This window comes from Malus domestica, chromosome 15, assembly GCF_042453785.1.
Source record: "Malus domestica chromosome 15, GDT2T_hap1".
NCBI lineage: Eukaryota > Viridiplantae > Streptophyta > Magnoliopsida > Rosales > Rosaceae > Malus > Malus domestica.
In genome coordinates, this window is record NC_091675.1 from 21,912,739 (window position 1) to 21,921,253 (window position 8,515).

The window sequence follows — 8,515 nt, forward strand, 5'->3', positions numbered from 1 at the left end:
GGAACATGGTTCAATGTCATCGCTCAACATGATCTCAGTAGCTACTGTAAATGTTAATACATCGTCGACAATCATATCATTTCTATGCCACACATCATCTAAGCTAGTATAATATACCGAAATTTCACGATTCTCGGCAGAAGGATTCGTCTCTTCAAATACGCTTCCATAATCTAGAATTTCCTCATGAGTTGGATAGAATGAGAAAACGATAGTTGGATTCATGGTAGGCTCTTTGGGACCTTGTGTCGTGGGTTTCCTTTTCCGTGGGTGTGAATCCTTTGAATCAAGAGGTCTGCCACGCTTTTGTGTATGGGCAGATGATTGGTTAGCCGCTAATGTGCATGGATTACCAAGATTGGCGCCCCGGGCCTTCAAAAGGGAAGTCTGTCATACATTTGGTACATCCATCTTTGCAGGCGTATTTGCAACTGGTATATGTGATTTTGTCACTCGCGCTAGATCGGTGAAAGCATCTAGCATGCTCTGAGTTATACTTTGGAGATGTAATATACGATGCACTTCAGTTTCAGAATGAGCAATGTAGGGATCTAAATGAGACAAAGTGGGGGTCGTCCATGATAATTCACGTCGTTCTTTAGGAACGTTGACGTTCTTATCTCCCCCTAATGACGAGAAGACTGTCTCATAGAAGTGACAATCCATGAAATGAGTGGTAAACAGATCGTCTGTCAATGGTTCTAAGTAACGAATAATCGAAGGAGAATCATATCTGACACAGATTCTCATCCTTTGTTAAAGCCCCATTTTTGTACATAAGGGTGGCGAAATCGGCACATAGATCGCACAACCAAAAACACGCATATATGATATGTCAGGTTCATATCCGGTAACCAACTGAAGGGCACTAAATGGTTATGTTGCAACAGGCCTCAAGCAGACTAACTTTGCTGCATGCAATATTGCATGGCCCCAAGTAGCGATCGGGAACTTGGTACGTATGACCAACGATTGAGCAATCATTTGTAAGTGCTTAATGAAAGCCTCTACCAGGCCGTTCTGGGTGTGAACATAGGGTACGTGATGTTCAACCTCAACTGATATGCAATAGTTATCAAAAGTTTTAGATGTGAATTCTCCAGATTATCCAATCGAATAGATTTGATCGGATAATCAAGGTGGTGAGTCCTGAGCTTGATAACCTGAGCCAACAGTTTAGAGAATGCAGCATTCCTTGTGGACAACAAGCACACGTGTGACCAACATGTGGAAGCGTCAACCAAAACCATAAAGTATATAAATGGTCCGGAAGGAGGGTGAATCGGTCCACAAATGTCCCATGAATCCATTGTAAAAAATAGGAGGATTCGAACGAATCTTGTCATAAGAAGGCTTAGTGATAAGCTTTCCCATAAAACATGTTTGACATGCAATTCCTTAGATCGAACCTAAACTTTGGGTTAGTGGATGCCCGTGTGATGATTTGAGGATACAGTGCATCACTATTCGTCTAGGATGTCCCAAATGATCATGCCAAAATGTAATTTCATGTGTGGTCCTAATAGTAGGGCCGGCCACATAGTGGCACTTTGATGCAGGGCGTAGCGGATAGAAACGAAATAAAATGACAGATAGGAATGATAGGTATGATCCACTATCTCCTTATGCGAGGAAAGGCCTAAAAACCCTATAAACTTTGGTTATAGTACCAGCCTACAATGTAGACACTAGAAAGAATAAAGCAACATACTCTTAAACAAGAGAAAGGCACATAAAAATGAGTTTACAACTCATATATCAATATGATAATTCAAACAACTTCTCCCTTTTCTTTACAAATACATGAATTTATAGATGCTTAAACACCCTCTTAATAATTACTGATACATGCATCATAATTCATGCATCATTACTAGAGTTATTGAACTCATTAATATTAACCCCACTTAACCTACCCCACTAACTTATATTTATTACATTAAATAAAGATTGATTAATATTGTAACATATGAGATACTAAATAACCAAAATAATTGCTTTTAGTCTAGCCCACTGAATATAATTATTACATAAAATTCATGACTTCAAAACCCTTATATTCCCTGTATATCAGCTAAATTTCAAAAGCCAAATGTATTGAATTTTTTGATGATCATATTTCATGCCCTGCATCATTCTCATAAGGTTGGAGGATAAGCTTCATCTTCTCTAGAATACGCTTCACCATTTTCTACGTGGGTTTTAGCATGGTAATTGTTATCTCTAATGTCCTTAAAACTTAACAACGTTCTTCTAGAACGTGGAGAATAGAGTGCCTCAACAATGGTCAAGATTGTACCATTAGACAACATTATACGTGCCTTACCGTATCCTTCTATCAGGTTGGATAGGCCTGGGAGAGTTGTCAAATGTGCATTCTTAGGTATGAAGTTAGTGAAATAGATGTGTTCACGTAAAACAGTGTGTGTGGTTGCACTATCTACCAAACAACAAACTTCCCCACTAGTCATACCTAGAATGAAAAATTAATTTGAATTGGTCACATGCATAAAAGTTCTAAAAACAAATATCAATTCAAAATAATTTCATTTATTCAAAGATGGTGATTAATTAAAACTTAATATCCAAAAACAAATCACCAACAAATAATCCAAACATAAAGGAGAATTGTTCAAAAATCAACCAAAAACAAAGGGGGGTTCGGCCATTAGGTGGAATTCGGCCCCATTGTGCAATTTTAACTAGCTAAAATTGTTTATGTCTAAGATTCTAATCTTCTATAGGGGTGGTATCCTCTTGAAAGTCATAAACCTCCATCTTTGTAGTCTCCGATTCGTCCACTTGCACGAAGTTTGATTCAAACTTCTTACAACGAGAATGATATTCATCTACAACTTTCTGGGGAGCTCGGCAAACACTAGACCAATGGTCTTTTGAACCACAGTGATAACACATATCCGCATGCATGGTTTCAAGTGCTTTGCCCTTATTCTTGAAGTTCGGGGCCTTGGGAGTGAGGTTTGGGTGCTTCTAGGCTTTGTTTCCTCCCTTGGATGGGCCTTGACTCTGTTGACCTTCACAGGGTGGCTTCTGGCCGTCCCTACCACGCCTCTTTGGCATTTTCGACATTGATTTGTGCTATAATGTGCTTCAGGCACATCAGTCACCCCAATAGGTCAAGCTTGATGATTTTTCATCAACAACTGATTTTGCTTTTCAGCGAGAAGTAAAACAGATCAAATCTGAGAACTTAGTGAACTTCTGAGCTCTATATTGTTGTTGCAGGACAATATTAGATGCAGAGAAGGTCGAATAGGTCTTTTCCAGAAGATCTTCTTCAGTCAAAGTTTCGTTACAAAACTTGAGAAATGATTCGATTCGACAAACTTCAGAATTATATTCATTCACAGACTTTAAAGTCTTTAAAGCATAAATGCTGCCAGTCATGTCTTGCTTCAGGTAAGAATGTGTCTTTTTTGGTAATCAAAACGATTAGCCAAAGCGACCCATAATGCACATGGATCCTCCTCAACAAGATATTCAGTTTGCAAGGCATTATGGATATGCCTTCGAATGGTTTTCTCAGCTTCACCAACAAGGTTGTCCGTCTCTTCTTCAATGGTGGGACACAAGTTCTTTGCAGTGAGGTGGAGCTTCACATCTTGGACCCACTTAAGTTAGTTCCTTCAAGAGACCTCCAAAATGGTGAAGTCGAGTTTGTTCAAATTCGACATGTTCCTATCAGAAAATAGATGGACAAGATGTGGTTAGTGTAATGGAGAAAAATCAATCCATTCACATAGGAGTAGAACATACAGGTTCTAATAGACATGTATTGGTTTAATTTTGCATGAAAAAACTTCGGATTTTCATGGGTGATGTTTTAAATGAAAACTTCAGGTTTTCAAACAAGGCATGGTTTAAAGAAACTTCAGGTTTCAAAATAATTATGAACTTAAGGTTCATACGTTCCTACAGGCAAACACAAATTTATACACAGAAATATGCAACAAGAAAATATGCAAATAGAACTTTAGGTCTATAATTATAATTGAATTAATTATTTGGACTTCGGGCCAAAAGTGTGGGTGAAAAAATAAGCTCGGGGCCCAAAAGTATAGGCCAAAGCCCACGGGTGGGCTGAGCAATTTCGATTTGTGTGACTCAGGCCCAAAAAATAGGGTTAGGGTGTCTTGGGTGCAGGTTCCAGGCCCACGGAGAGAGGGAGAAAAACAGCAGGCTACAGAAGGCGAGCCTAAAAAATTCACACGGGTTGCTTCAGGCAAGCCCAAAAACATTTTTTTTTTCACGAGCCAAAGGAAACGGCTTTGGGCTAATACAGGGAGCCCAAAAAGGAAATACGAAACAGGTCGAGAAAAGAAGCCCAATAGGCTCGAGTTGGGTCCAAAAACACCCTAGCCGTAGCTGGGTACGTTCGCCAGGGAAGAAAACGGGTGCCACCGCTTCAGGCGGCCGTGCTTTAGGACAATGGTGCTCAGGGCGAGTCCATGGGTCGACGGAGACCTCAAAGATGAGCGGAGATTGAAAAAAAGTTCAATCGTTCTAACAAAACCCTAGAAATTCGAATCGGGTTTTTAGAAAAATTCCAATGAATCTCGGTCCAATTCCGGTGTGGGACGACTTCTGGTTGTTGGCGACGTGAACGAAATGTTCAGGGTGGTGGTTGCAGGCCATGCCCATGGTTGATATGGACAAGGACACCGCCAATGGTGTCGGGTTTTCTGGTTTCCACCTGGAGCTTTCTGCTCCAGCATGGCTCAACCACAAGCTGCAGGCTTGGGTGAGCGCTCGAGGTCATAGGTTCGAAGAACCCAGGCCGTGGTTTCTGATTTCTTTTGTTTCCCTTTTTTTTTTTATTCAATTCATATATAATTCAATTTGATGCATATGCAATTCAATAATTTTAATGCATGTACATATATTTCATGGCAAATATCAAATTCACATAATTCAACAATTATGAATATAATGCATACACAATTTATGTAAAATTTAAAATTCGAAAAACGTAAAGTTGGGTCATGCATTATGGTGAATGTTCATGCTATCAGGGCTGCAAAAATATCGAGATAAAAACCGTTGTTTTGAAAGAACCTAATTGTATGATGATATGGATAAACTGGTTTGATACAGAAAATCTCCTTGTCAAATTCCTAAGCACAGTGGTAGGAGCGTGATGATAACATATTGTAGCCTATTTTATCTGACAAGAGGAAAGGGGCCAGCGGCAAGGAGACGAGATATTTGAGAGAGATATATTTGTAGAATTGTAGGGGAATGTGTGTGTTATCCCTCCTACATAGTGCATTTATTTATACTAGTAAATGAGAGAAGAAATTCCTTCATCCCCAAGGAATACAAGTTGTAATAGGAAATGATAACTAGAATCAAATCTAATCTAGGATTTACACAATCACACTTAAACTAGAAAAGTTTACAACAAAATTTAATTTATGAACACCATAAAATCGTTAAAAAAAAAGAGACATTTAATACATATGGTAGCATTCAATAGAGTCTAAGAACTAAAATCAATTTTTTGTTGCAGTCCTGTTGGAATAGGAATTTGATTGTGTAAATCCTAGTAGATATGAGAATGTATCTTATATTCCTATTAGGAGTATATTACCTATTAAATGTTGTAATCCTAAAGGGAAAGGTTTTTACCTATCCTACTACTATAAATAGAGGCACAATGAGGTGGAATAACACACACCCACAATTATACATCTCTCTCTTTCTCTCTATCTATGTCGTACCCCTCTCTCTCTTGGGCCTCCATAACTGTTCAGTAAATTATGCCTACAACACGTTATTAGCACGCTCTTGACGCTGCGCTAAAGAAAATTTGATCTTTAATATGGGGAGTATTACGTTTTAATCATTATTTTTATGATTAATTTATTATTTTGAATTGATCTACATGTTATTGATTCAATTTAATTTTTTTCTGTGTTGAATGTGATACAACGCATTGGAGATGCAATTCCGGCTTTCTGAGAAGGATCTTCTACAAATTCAAAGGCTTTTGTTGTTTTCTGCCAATCAGGTACGCTTAAAATAAAGTAAGATATTTGAAACAACCTCGAAGCATGAAAACATTCCTCATGATGCATGAACCCCCTATGTTTATATCTTCCTTCCGATATTTATATATATTGTATATGTTCATATATTTGTCAATATATATATTTGTTTCATGCATATATGCTATGTGGAATTGTGAGTCAAAGAATCGAAAATAATTTAGAAGCAAATCTAGGGTTTGTAAAACCCTACATATGTCGGAAAAAAAAAAACAAAGGTTTGGGCACCGTGTGGCACCACCGCCATAGCACCCATCGTGACACCATGGACCAAAGCTGGCATGATGCCCAGACTAATGGACCACACGACAACACCCATTGGGTTTGCTGCGTTGACCTAAACAACCCAGGCCTTAGGCCTGCTTAGATTTCTAGGGCCCGAAGACCCTCAAACTCATCCACGATAACCTACAACCTTTTTCTTGGCCCATTGTCCCATGGTTTGTACCTGCTTGTAGCAACCTTTAGCCTATTGGGTTGTGTCACACACCACGGCCGCTCCTCGTAGGGTTGAAGCCTGCCCCAACCCGGAGCCTCAGTTAGGCTTCCCGCATAAACCTACAAGCTAGCATGTTAATGGGCCTACTCTCATGCCCAATCCCTAGTCCACACGCCAGTAGCCATTGCTACTAGGCTCCTAGACTTGGCTCGTGGCCTAAAAGACCACCCCATGGCCTGCAACTCACTCTCATGGCCTTTTAAGGCCCTGCCTTTTACTCAAGGCACTTGCCCCAATTTTTGGACTATGGTATTTTTGACCTAATGCTATTATTTAGCATTCTAAATAATTTTAACATGCATGTTAATATTATTTTTGCTTCTACAATCGACCCCGTTTGGTCCCGATTTATTGAATTAATTAAAAGTGACCTGCAGTCCATTAATTTGATAATGAATCCAAAATTATTGACCTGAAGATCACTTTTGGACATTAACAATTCAATAATTTATTTTTATACTTTGAACCGTCACATACTTTCGTAGTAACGAAGCTTTCACACTTGAGTTCTCGAAGAAACTCAAATCCACTACACTAAGTTAGTATATTGCATTCTGTGTTTCTTGCAGGAACCTTTTTTTTATGAACTAAATGTTCATAAACTAAATTGAACCTGTAGTTTCAAATTTAGTGCCTTTGAAACCTGAAGTTTTCATAAAACAATACACCCATGAAAACCCGACGTTTTTCATGAAAACTATGTCTTAGAACTCAAATGTTCTAACTTTGATGCTTATGGATGATTCATTCCCATAGCACCAATCACAATCTTGTTCCTTCCAATTCAGTGGATTGTCAAACCGTCACAACTTCGATTTCCTGATTTGAACGTTTCTAATAAAAACCACTTTATGTGGGGTACAAGACGTGAATCTCCACTTGACTATCAAGAAGCTGAGAAACCATTGAAGCCAACAATGGCATGGAAGAGCTGAATAAGCCTCCACCATGATCTGCATTCAAGTACTTATGCTCAAAGCATTACAAATGGAAATACCTCCCGATCGAGGATTCCATGGCTCTTTGGCTCGCTCATACGGATTGTCTAATCATGAAAAACATTGCCTGAAGCACATCATGATTACGTCCATGAATGAGTACAATTCTGAAGTTTATAAATCCGATTGAATATTGACTAGAGAATACTTTTCTCGTCCTTCCATGTTTCTAACTCGCCCCTGAAGCAGCAGTATAGAAAGCGAAAGCTTACCAAATTTGCGAATCTGATTACTGCCACAAACATATGGTAGAATCAAGGCCTGCCAAGGTGTGGCATCATGCCCAAAGCATGCTCCTTGGCCCCTAAGACCTAAAACTTCAAGAATAAGGGAAAATATTCCCGAACCTTAACCCTGCAGAATCTATTTCTGTCTCAATGGAATAGACCATTGGTTATGCACCTATTCGTGCTCCTACCAATGTTGTTAAAGAGTACCATTCTCGTAGTCAATACGTGAGACTAATTTTGCTCCACCAAACACCATTGGAAGAACAAAATTTTGACATGGATGGCCTTGTTGGCCGAATCCCCTTAGTAAACCATTTACTTTGTGAACATTTTTTGGATTCACATTTGGTGTATGTTTTACTTATGGATAATCTTATTGATATTGTCATCGAATATGAGTTAATTGAATCATGTTTCTCCATACATGTGATTGATTCAATTAAACACGTGATTAGGTAGGAATGTGGGAAAATTAGTTGTTTGGATGAATGCATACTACGCACACTAACTTTACACCTAAATCACATCTCTAACAACGACTTCAGGTCTATCCAACCTGATTAAGAGCATTGGCATTCTCCTTGTTGTATGAATGGTACTGAACACCATTTAAGGGACCTTAAATTCTCCCTGACGTTGAGTTTTTAAGGATATTCGAGATGACAATGATCATAAATGAACCATTGAAGAAAATAGAGTGAAATATCTTTGCACCACCTC